The sequence below is a fragment of the Hemicordylus capensis genome, chromosome 4 (genome assembly GCF_027244095.1).
Source record: "Hemicordylus capensis ecotype Gifberg chromosome 4, rHemCap1.1.pri, whole genome shotgun sequence".
Lineage (NCBI taxonomy): Eukaryota > Metazoa > Chordata > Lepidosauria > Squamata > Cordylidae > Hemicordylus > Hemicordylus capensis.
The window spans coordinates 78,708,127-78,719,891 of record NC_069660.1 but is presented as its reverse complement, the minus strand read 5'-3'; the positions used below and the strand labels follow the sequence as shown (position 1 = coordinate 78,719,891).

At 46.7% G+C, this 11,765-nt stretch overlaps 1 protein-coding gene across 4 annotated transcripts in view; it reads left to right on the top strand.

Annotated features, from left to right (window-relative positions):
* Positions 1 to 429: 429 nt before the first annotated feature.
* The window catches only part of INAVA (innate immunity activator), a 60,306-nt gene continuing 48,970 nt past the window's right edge, over positions 430 to 11,765 (top strand). For 3 of the 4 annotated variants that reach the window (XM_053244846.1, XM_053244843.1, XM_053244844.1), the window contains exon 1: positions 430 to 619. The gene's annotated coding sequence lies outside the window, so the exon portion shown is untranslated. Of the gene's footprint in view, positions 620 to 1,351; positions 1,479 to 11,765 lie in introns of those variants that run through there. The other variant, XM_053244845.1, reaches the window with a different exon arrangement.

The following is an 11,765-nucleotide window of genomic DNA, read 5'->3' as shown; positions in this document are numbered from 1 at the left end:
GCTAATCCATCACTAATACGACATTAATAGCCAGCTGCCGCGCACACTTTCCTTATGGACTGATCTGAGGGGGGAAATCCTCCCTCTCTCTGATTCCTTTCTTTCACACGTTCGCCCTGGGTCTCCCAGCAGAAAAGCAACCACAGGGGGGACATTGTGTTGCTTGGAAGACGCTCTTTGATTCAGCAAACGACTCTTTCCTACCACTAGGGCAGAGACAATTTAGGCTGGAAACAGGGTCCCAAGGGAAGGCTATCCCCTCATAGTAGGAACTTTATATAAAATAATAAAAGAGCAAAATGAAAGCAACTTTATATCGCATGGTGTTTTTGTTTCACATGTTACGGTCCTATCCTAGGGAATTTCACACAGCTGTTTTAAACGAGTTGTGCAAGACATTCTCCCCCTATTTTCTTTAAGAGATTGGTATGCCCCAGGGACAGATGTCTTCAGCTCTTTTAAAATTTGGGATGTCGCTAATGCCGAAGTTAAATTAAATACCGCAAGTGGGTGGTGGAGAATTTAGCGCGAGCACTGGAAGCATGGAAGCAGCAAAACTCCCACTCCCTGGGGTAACTGAGAAACACCATTAAACAGAAGCAATTGGATTTTTAAATAGGTAAGTGAAAACAGAACATACTTTTTTGTAAATGTGAAATGAATTCTTCCAGCAATTCATACTAGATGTGTGTATATGTATGCGTACGTTATGAGTTCCTCCTTTTAATATGAGAGAACTTTTCAGTTAACTGATACCTGGAAGTCATCTGTAACTGTGTGAACAATGTTTTCTGAAATATGTTGACTGGTACCAGGGCTAAAGGAAAGTAGAAACAAAAGGTGGATTTTTCAGCAGCATGGCTCCAAATGATTGGACTTCCAGGGATTCAGGATTGGGTCAAACGACTGCCTGACTTTACTGGAAATGTTTTTTTGGCTTGTGATTCTGGAAAAAGATAAGCTATGTGATTTAGAAAAAATAGCTGTGAGATACAGCTAGTGAAAAACGTGCCTGAAAATGCCCCCCCCCACTTTAGATCAGCTGTTCTCTATTTGGCTCCTGCTGAACAGAAGAAAGAGTAAGACATGGGCCAGTGATTTCTTGGGCCCCTTGCTTCAGGAATATGAAAGAAAATAAATGTTTCTGGACACAATAAATGCCTTCAGCCAGTTCCTTCTTCCCAGGAGTCTTCCTTCCTGCCTTGCAGTTTTCTGTTTTCCAAATGAACTAAGGTTTCAGAGGCTTGTATCTTCAGCTGGTGGTGTTGAAAACCACAGGCAATAGCCATAAAGATTAAGGTCTATTAGAGTGAAGCATGTGCAAGCCTTAACTAAAGCCAGGGCTGAGTGCCAGACCTAGTTTAGATGCTGGGGCTCTCGGTCTACGAACATGTGCAGTGCCTGTAAGCATGTGCCACCAGAGAGTCACCACAAGAAGGCCTTACACAATTCGGAGACAAGAAGGGAAGGTTTTCCAGGTAGGCCTAAGTCATAGGATCGTTCACAAAAACCACACACAGTTTTCCTGTGTCCTTTCATGAAACTTGCCCATTATAATGTTGAGCAGGGCCAGTGTTTGGCACATGGCATCATCCTAGGGCAGTTGCCGAGGCCCAATTGCTCTGGGGCCCCACTGCTGATACCCTTGGGAGGATTGGATGCTGCTGTGGCGGTGTTTGCTACTGCCCAGTTGCTGTCAGATGTAGCAACAAGCCCTCCCCTACGCATCCTCCTGTCGCCAGCCAAGTTACAGGGATTGGGGCCAGTAAGGTAGGAGGGTTCCCACGGAGAGCACTTTGCTGAGGGCTCCCTCAAACCTGGAGCTGACCCTGAAACTGAGTCAAAGATGTAGCATTTGGTAGTACTTGGTTTCTATTTTCCTGTACACTCTAGCATCTGCTTATCAGCCCTTCCTCAAACATCCCAGCTGCTAGGATCACTTTACTCTTCAGAATGCGTTCATATTTTAAAATTCACTTGCATTGCAACTTGTCTCTAAATGCCTCCACTTTGATGTATCGCCCAGTGCCATGATTCTATGACCTGTGCCACTGGTGTAGGGTTTGCTCTATTTGCCTGTGTCAGTGGTATATTGTCCTTTCAACAATGGTGCAATGTCATGTTTTGTGGCATTGCACTGGTGCATCAAATCATGTCCCAGCCTAAGCACTTACTTGCTGGCACAGTAATACTTAATGGAACAATCTTATGGACACTGCACTGTTAATAAGTTAATCCTTTCAGACCTTTGATTACAAAGATATTATAGGAATTTATTTATTTATTTATTTATTTATATTTTAAAATTTATATACCGCCTTTCATTAAAACAATCCCAAGGCGGTTTACAGCAAAAATTTAAGCACAAGATGGTAAAAAAGACACAATTAAAATATTAAGTGAAAAATATTAAACAAATCTGATTAAAAATTTAAAACAAAAGCATAAAAGTAATACAGAGTATAAAGAGCAGCAGCAGAGAATCAAATAAATGCCTGGGCAAAAAGCCAAGATTTTACACTCTTTCTAAAAGCTTTGATGGAGACCGAGGAGCAAATAGCCACCGGGAGAGCATTCCAGAGTCTTGGTGCAGCAACAGAGAAGGCCCTGTCCCACGTGCACGACAACCGAGCCTCCCTCATTGTCGGCACCTGGAGCAGAGCCCCCTCAGATGACCTTGTCAAACAGGCAGTAACCCTTGGGAACAGGCAGTCCCTTATATTAATTGGACCAGAATATATATTCTATCCTATATAGGGATGTTCACGGAACCGGCTGGCCCGGTTCGAGTCTGGATCTGACTTGAACCTGACCAGTTCAGTTCGGGCCAGCACCTTGTTGAACCCCCCCCCTTCGGTTCGTTGGGGGTGGTCACAAATGTTTTATTATGTATGTATGTATGTATGTATGTATGTATTACATCAGGGATTCTCAAACTTGGGTCATCAGGTGTTATTGGACTTCAACTCCCATAATCCCCAGCCTCAGTGGCCTTTGGTTGGGGATTATGGGAGTTGAAGTCCAATAACGCCTGAGGACCCAAGTTTGAGAATCACTGTATTACATGTATAAACTGCCCCATCCAGTGGCTCTGAGCATTGTATAACAACTTTTAAAAGACATAAAAACACACAATTAAAAACATAGTGCTAAAAACAATATTAAAAAAATTCAAAAACAATTAAAACCAATTAAAATACCTTTTAAAAACAACACTTTACAAACCTTGGAAGGCCAGGTCAATCAAATAAGTTTTTAGGGCTCTCTTAAGGGCTGACAGCGAGCCTAAACTGCGGATGTCTGCTGGGAGTGCATTCCATAGACCAGGAGCAGCTACAGAAAAGGCCCGGTTCTGAGTCGCCACCAGACGTACTGGTGCTAACTGGAGACGGACCTCTCCTTCAATTTGTTATCCCTCATCCAGCCCATTACTGCCTGTAGGCAGGCATTTAGGGAGTGAATGCCATTTCATGATGATGATGATGATGATGAGGATAAGGATAAGAATAAGGAGAAATAGAGTTTGGTGTCATCAGCATACTGATAACACCCTGCACTAAATCTCCTGATGACCTCACCCAGCGGTTTCATGTAAATAGTACATAGTAAAAAGCACTGGTGACAGAATGGAGCCCTGAGGGACTCCATATAATAGCTCCCATTTTAAAGAGGAACTGTCACCAAGCTCCACCTTCTGGAATCTGCCTGAGAGTTAGGAGCGGAACCACTGTAAAGCAGTGCCTCCTATCCCCAATTCCCCCAGGTGATCCAGAAGGATACCATGGTTGACGGTATCGCCGCCGAGAGATCCAAAAGAACCAACGGAGTTATACTCCCTCTGTTGATTCCTCGGTAAAGGTCATCCATCAAGCCGACCAAGGCAGACTCAACCTCATAGCCCACTCTAAAGCCAGTTTGAAATGGGTCTAGATAATCGGTTTCCTCCAAAACTGCCTGGAGCTGGTTAGCCACCACTCTCTCAATCACCTTGCCCAACCATGGGAGATTGGAGACCAGCCTATAACTATCCATCACTGAGGGGACTGGAGAAGGCTTCTTAAGAAGTGGTCTTATCATTGCCTCCTTCAAACGAGGAGGCATCCTACCCTCCCTCAGCGGTTTTTGGCCTTCTCCCGGCAGCGCGGTGGCCATTTTGGAGGTCGCACGCTTGTGTGCCGTTCTGCCTCCAAAATGGCTGCTGCGTCACCAGGAGAAGGCTGAAAACCTGCCAAACAGCCAGCCAAACCGGCTGAAGGGGGGGGGGGGGCATAAGTAAAGCCGGTGGGGGGAGGGGGAACCTTTGTGGAAACCCGCCCCCCGTGGACCCCCCCCCCCCCGGCCACAGACCTCCAAATCCTCTACACTGGTTCTAAGCATCAGTGTGAAAGGAAATGTACTTACATTTTTTTTGCATGCTCTGTGCAATTCAGAAAGCTTTCTCCACAAAGGTCAATTGCTTTGTTTATTGTAAAGTAATAGTTAAAGTGTGCCATTGAGTTGGTGTCGACTCCTGGCCACGGAGCCCTCTTGTTGTCTTTGGTAGAATACAGGAGGGATTTACCATTGCCATCTCCCATGCAGTATGAGTTGATGCCTTTCAGCATCTTCCTATATTGCTGCTGCCCGATATAGGTGTTTCCCATAGTCTGGGAAACATACCAGTGGGGATTCGAACTGGCAACCTCTGGCTTGCTAATCAAGTCATTTCCCCACTGCGCCATTGTACCACATACATTTTTCATGTACCTGCTTATGAAGAGAATTAGACTTTAGGTGTAACTAGATGGGTGCATGCTACTGGTTGGGGTAAGTAGTGAAGTGGCCAAATTTGCAGATGACACCAAACTATCTACGCAGAGGCGTAACTAGGGAAAACGGCGCCCGGGGCAAGCACCGAAATTGCGCCCCCCCCACCGCGTCCTCCCCCGCCCCCCAACATACATCTGATTGACACACGTTTCAGAAAACTTTTATTTTAAAAATTTAAAAAATTACAAAAATTACCAAAAATTTCAAAATGCACTACATACTTAGGTTTTTCCTCACAACAACCCTGTGAAGTTGGCTTGTATCTCAAACATCAGAATTATGATGCAATGATGATTATTATGATTATGATGCCCCTCCCTCATGCCCTGGTTCTGTTCCCGACTTTCCCTTGTGAGTGACTGTAGTTTAACAAAACGAAAACCAAGGACTCCAAAGTAATTCGAGGGACTAGGGTGATAGTGCTAAAGACTCCTTATTCTCCCGCTGTTAAAGAAAGATTCCCCTTTTCCAAAACTGCGCGCCATTTACACCAGAAAAGGTTTCAAATGGAGGGGGAAGCATTTATGCATTTATGCTTTGTTTTATGTTACGATTTCAAAGTTAGAAAAACTATAAAAGGGCCATTTTAGAGAAGATATGCACTGCCTTAGTTGCAAATCCTGCTTTTTTGAGATTCCCTGCTATTGAATAAAGCGATAATACACACCTTTGCTATTTAAATTGGTTGGAGAGTATTTATGACAATAAAAAATGAAATGGCATTTCAGATGCAACATTGGTTGCCTAAGACCACTCAGATTTAACTAATCTTCATCACATTGACAAAAAGAGCAATTAAAATTAAAATCCATGACTAAAACCAAACCACTTTGGGGTTGTTTTTAATGAAAGGTGGTATATAAATTTAACAATAAATGTTTAGAAGTATATACTTTCACCCCCTGCCCAACCTACAATTAATTCCAGCTTATTTTCAAAGGGCTTCTAGTTTTATTTACAAATTGCTTGGCAGCACCAATGTTTAAGTAATCGCTAATTGCTCCTAATGATAGTTTTACTTATTGTTAAATTTATATACCACCTTTCATTAAAACATTCTCTGTTCATCTGATTTTCAGTCTGGTTAATTAAATCGGTGGAGGTTTAGACTTTCCTGATGGGCTGAAACAGCTAATCCATTTTGATGATGACATATAATTAAATTAGCTTGCATTACATAGTGAAAAAGTCCAGGAGGGGAGAGATGGGGGGATGTGGAACCCAAGGTTCCACATCCCCCCATCTCCCCCTCCCTGAACCTTTTCAGTTATAGAAATTAGTTATAGAAAGCTATAAATCAGTTATAGAAATCTATAGTTATTAGATTATAGGGGAGGAAGGACTTGAATGAGCAAAAAGGGGAACTGGTTCGGGCATTCAGGAAGTTGTTCAGAAGAGGGAGTTGTTCAGGAAGTTTGCTCTGGTGCGTGTCCTCTCGACGCATGCGCAACTGGTGGCGGGGCGGCGGGGCGCGCCGGGGAGTGAGAGTCAGAGACTTGGACTACGAAGACGCCGCGGCACCCAGTGCTGGATGATCAATGCCGGGGGGGGGGGCCGCCAGGACCGGGGGAGGGGGACTGCTCTGCAAATAAAAATAATAATAATAAATAATCAAAAAATTTTTTTCCGGCAAATCGGTGGGGGCACTTTTTGGCGCCCCCTGTCAAGTGGCGCCCGGGGCACGTGCCCCCCTGCCCCCCTATAGTTATGCCTATGTATCTACGGTAGTGAAATCCAAGACAGATTGTGAGGAGCTTCAAAAAGATCTCTTTAAACGGTGGGAGTGAGTGACAAAATGGCAAATGAAGTTCAGTGTAAGCAAGTGTAAAGTGATGCATATTGGGGCAAAAAAATCCACATATACTCTGATGGCATCTGAGCTGTCGGTGATTGTCCAGGAGAGAAATCTTGGGTCGTGGTGGACAGCTGCTTGTAAGTGTTGACTCAATGTATGGCAGCTGTGGAAAAAAGGCCAATTCCATGCTTGGAAACATTAGGAAGGGGATTGAAAATAAAATTGCTAATATCATAATATACAAATCTATGGTGCAGCTACATTTGGAGTACTGAATGCAGTTCTGATTACCGTACCTCAAAAAGGACGTTATTTAACTGGAGAAGGTGCAAAAAAGGGCAGCCAAGATGATCAGGGCCTAGAGCATCTTTCTTATGAGTTAAGACTACAACATCTGGGCCTTTTTAGTTTAGAAAAAAGATAACTGAGGGGAGACATGATAGAAGTCTATACAATTATGCATGGTGAGGAGAGAGTGGATAGAGATATATTTCCCCCCCTCTTGCATAATACTAGAACCAGGGGTCATCCCATGAAATTGATTGCCAAGAAATTTAGGACTGAGAAAAGGAAGCACCTTTTCACACAGTGAATAATTAACCTATGGAATTCTCTGCCACAAGATATGGTGACAGCCACCAGCCTGGATGGCTTTAAGAAGGGTTTAGATTAATTAATGGAGGACAAGTCTATCAATGGCTACTAGTGTGGTGGATAGCTATAGGCCACCTCCAGCCTAAGAAGCAAGATGCCTCTGAATACTAGTTGCAGGGCAGCAACAGCAGGAGAGAGGGCATGCCCTCAGTTCTTGCCTGTGGGCTTGCAAGAGGGATCTGGTGGGCCACCATGTGAAACTGGATGCTTGACTAGATAGGCCTTGGGCCTGATCCAGCAGGGCTGTTTTTATGGAGGTTTTCATCACCACATATATTTAACACTCATTTCATAGGGAATGGCAAGCAATAGAGATGTGCATGAGCTGGTTTGGCACCTCGCCTCCTGCTCTGGGAAGCCCCGAACTGGCTCAGGTACCAGCGTTTGAGCTGGCTTGGCAGGGCAGGGAGCTCCTTGCCTGCTTTGAAAGGGAACCTCTTCCTACCCTGCTGCCCCGAGCCGCTCCTGCACATCCCTAGCAAGCAACACATCAAAGCCCCTACTAATAATTGGCTAGGGTGGTGGGTAGGATGCTTCAGGTTCTATGCAGGATGAGAAGTGGGAAGAATATACAACTGTGGTCGGCTTTCTTTTTTTGGTGCAAGAGGGTTGGCCTCTCCTCCTGGCCTTGATGGGATGATGGATGGCTGACATGCAGGGGGCACTAAAAGGGCATTTGTCCCCCAGTGTTCTTTATTTTCGGAGGGCACGTCTGGCAGTCAACGGAGAAAATGAGATGAATCCCTTCAGTGTCTTGAGGTTCCCTCCTGTGTGGCTGCCTAAGACGACGGAGTCTGAGAGAAGGGAGTTAAGCCATGGCTCTTTGGGAATAAAGCCAAAGGGGATGATTGGAGTATTTATGATAAATTTCCGCCTTGTAGTGTGGCTGGGAAGATTCTCCGGAAGGCACAGAGTAACACAGGTTATTTTGTACAGTGCTTCCTTTGGCAAGGGGCAGCTGAAAGGGGAGGGAGGAACAGTTGGCTTAGAAGCCAGTCTGCTTCTCAGACCAAAGCGAAAAGAAAAGGCCGCTGTTTGTAGACCAACAGATTATCTATCCAGAAGCACCTCCACACAGTATTCAAACCTGAATGTTTCACATGTGCATCCTCCGATCTTCAGCGGTCTTCGCTACATACAATCTCAACAAATAGCCAACGAAGCTAGCTAAGCCAGGTCTTTTCCTATAGACTCTGCTTGAGCAAAAGGGCAGCAATAATTATTTAACTGAGAACAGAATTTAGGGTTTCAGCAAAACAGTTTATTACTGACATTAGTAGTAGGGGAAATCCACATGGTTGCTTTCTCCCATACAAGCAGTTCTGAGGCCCTTGTATGTTGACAAGAAAAACATGTAATGTGCAAATTGGTATTACGTTGTATCTCTGTAACAATGTGAACGTTATACTACTAGCTGAACCCGCACAGCTGTTCACTTCCTTTTTGGGGTTAGTTGGGAGAATTTGTTTGGCTGGTCCTCCCACAGCTCTCTCACTCGCTCTGTCCCACCCACAACAGCTCTCTTCCTCACTCTGCCACCCCCCACTGCCTCTCTCGCTTGCTCTGTCTCTCCCCCCACCGTACCTCTCTCTCTCTCGCACTCCCCCCGCGCGTCTCACTCGCTCGCACTCCCCCCGCGCGTCTCACTCGCTCGCACTCCCCCCGCGCGTCTCACTCGCTCGCACTCCCCCCGCGCGTCTCACTCGCTCGCGCTCTCTCTCTCCCCCGCGCGCCTCTCTCGTTCGCGCTCTCTCTCTCCCCCCCGCGCCTCTCTCGTTCGCGCTCTCTCTCTCCCCCCCGCGCCTCTCTCGTTCGCGCGCTCTCTCTCCCCCCCGCGCCTCTCTCGTTCGCGCGCTCTCTCTCCCCCCCGCGCCTCTCTCGCTCGCGCTCTCTCTCTCCCCCCCGCGCCTCTCTCGCTCGCGCTCTCTCTCTCCCCCCCGCGCGCCTCTCTCGCTCGCGCTCTCTCTCTCCCCCCCGCGCGCCTCTCTCGCTCGCGCTCTCTCTCTCTCCCCCCGCGCGCCTCTCCCCCCGCGCGCCTCTCTCCCCCGCGCGCCTCTCTCCCCCGCGCCGTCTCTCTCCCCCGCGCGCCTCTCTCCCCCGCGCGCCTCTCTCCCCCGCGCGCCTCTCTCGCTCGCGCGCTCTCTCTCCCCCGCGCGCCTCTCTCGCTCGCGCGCTCTCTCTCCCCCGCGCGCCTCTCTCGCTCGCGCTCTCTCTCTCCCCCCCGCGCCTCTCTCGCTCGCGCGCTCTCTCTCCCCCCGCGCCTCTCTCGCTCGCGCGCTCTCTCTCCCCCCGCGCCTCTCTCGCTCGCGCGCTCTCTCTCCCCCGCGCGCCTCTCTCGCTCGCGCGCTCTCTCTCCCCCGCGCGCCTCTCTCGCTCGCGCTCTCTCTCCCCCCCACCTGCCTCTCTCGCTCGATACAGTCTGAAAGGCATTGCCTGATAAAATCAGGCAATCGAAAGCCAGAAGGTACCTGAAAAATATCAAAAGCCAGAAGGAAACTGCACAGGATTCTGGTGTTCAAGAACTAAAGCTTCTGTCAAGACAGAGCCAGGGTGCAGATACTTTTGGGGAACGGCCACCATGGTTGCCAGGCCAGGCCCGCCAGCGTGGGTGGCCAGTTCTCCTCCTCCTGGGTGTGCCAGCCGATCAGGCACCTCCGCAGCCCAGCCAATCAGCTGGGCTGCCCAGACGCATTTTCCCCAGGCACACCTAGGAGAGAGAGAGAGAGAGAGAGAGATTAAAATAATTTCAAGATAACTTTAGTAAGTGAGAGCTAAAGTACAACCTAATTATCCCATCATACTTCCTGTTTAGCAACTCTCTCAGCTTACCAAGAGTATATTATCTTAAAGTGACAGTAACTAACGTACAGTAATCATAGTATGCAGTAATCACAGTGATGGTACAACTGTGCCAGGTAGGCCATAGCCACAAAGCTGCACTTTGTGACAACCATATAACCACTCACCCCTGCCCGCCCTGCATGTTGTCAGTTGTGGCTCTCAACAACTGGGAAGGTTAATCCTGACAAGGCTGAAAACTTTTGGGCAAGGAAAAATGTTTTCTCACCTTCTCTATGCAATCTCTAATCATTTTCAGTTAGGATGCCAGTAGTAACACCCAGTTTTCCTGTAGTATTTAAAGTTTAGGAACAAATAATCTCCCTCATGCAGTTTCCTTCTTATGTCTGCATTCATGGATTGTCCTGTGGCAGAGACAGAAACGTATGTTTTGTAACAAAAAAATGTTCACGACCTGCCCAGGAGTAATAAAAAACTCTTAATAACCTCAATTTCCTTTTTGCTTGCTAAAAGTGGAAGATATTGTATACTAGCGCCCTCTGGTGACTCCAGCAAAAAGATCATTCTGAATGTAAATTCAGGAGATTTGGCATGTTATATGCACTGTACCTTTGACTGCATTACCGTGCACTAAAAGCAAGGTTTCTTGATTGTTGGTTATGAAAACTTGCAATTTATTGCTTGGAGATGAGAGAAAAAGAGAAGGGTCCACACTTCAGAGCAGAATGTTACTCTAACCCTTTTCATAAGACATTGATTCTGATTCAGAGGACCTCTGTTTTATCAGTAGGTTCCAGGCATCTCTATCTCTCTCTATATTTCTCTTAGGTGTACCTGTTACCAATCCCATGTGTGGCAGCTCTTGCGAGAGTTCGTGAGCAAGCTGCCAGCAGAGGAAGAAGAAAGTGGTGGCGCCAGACAGGCTTGTGGGCAGGGAGAACATGGCGGCAGCGGGTGGGCGGAGAAAACGACGGTGGCGGGTGGAGGGAGAAAATGGCAGCATTGGGCAGGTGGGAGAAAATGGCCGTGGACGGTGGGCATGGGGTGGGAATGGCAGCAGGCAGGCAAAGAAAATGGTGGCAGCCTGGGGGCAGGGACAGGGAGAAAACAGTGGTGGTGGTGTGAGAACTAGAAGCGCAGATGTTCTGTGCCTGGCCCAGCTAGTTGTTCCTAAATACTCCCTGAAATACATAGGAATTGTTAGAAATGAGTACATTTATCAATGGAGATTAGATAAACATTTACTTATATTTTGCTGGTATGGTTGCCACCTTTACCTGACAGGGCTCCTTTGCTTTTAACATACCCGCATTAAGAGCTAAAGTTTTAGAAGTGTGACACTTCCTCCCATTATTCCTCCCTTGGGAAATATTTGCCAGTATTATCCATATTTTTTGCAGACATCACTAACTTCAAAGCTGCAGAGGACCAATTTGGCAAAGTCTGAAATTGGTCCCTTGTTTTGTTCTTTTATTTATTTATTTATTTATTTATTTAGTACATGTATATACCCATACAAAAAAGTCCCTGGGCGATTCAATCCCAATTTTACTGGAATTAAAGAGCAAATATGAAGAAGCAACAGATCAGGACCAGTGAGGACTGTTGATCTATTCTTATTAGTTCCCTGGAGGAGTAATTGCTCGTTGCTCTCAAAAATAGACATGCAGGGTCCAAAATGATTCAAATTATGTTTTATTTGGGCCAA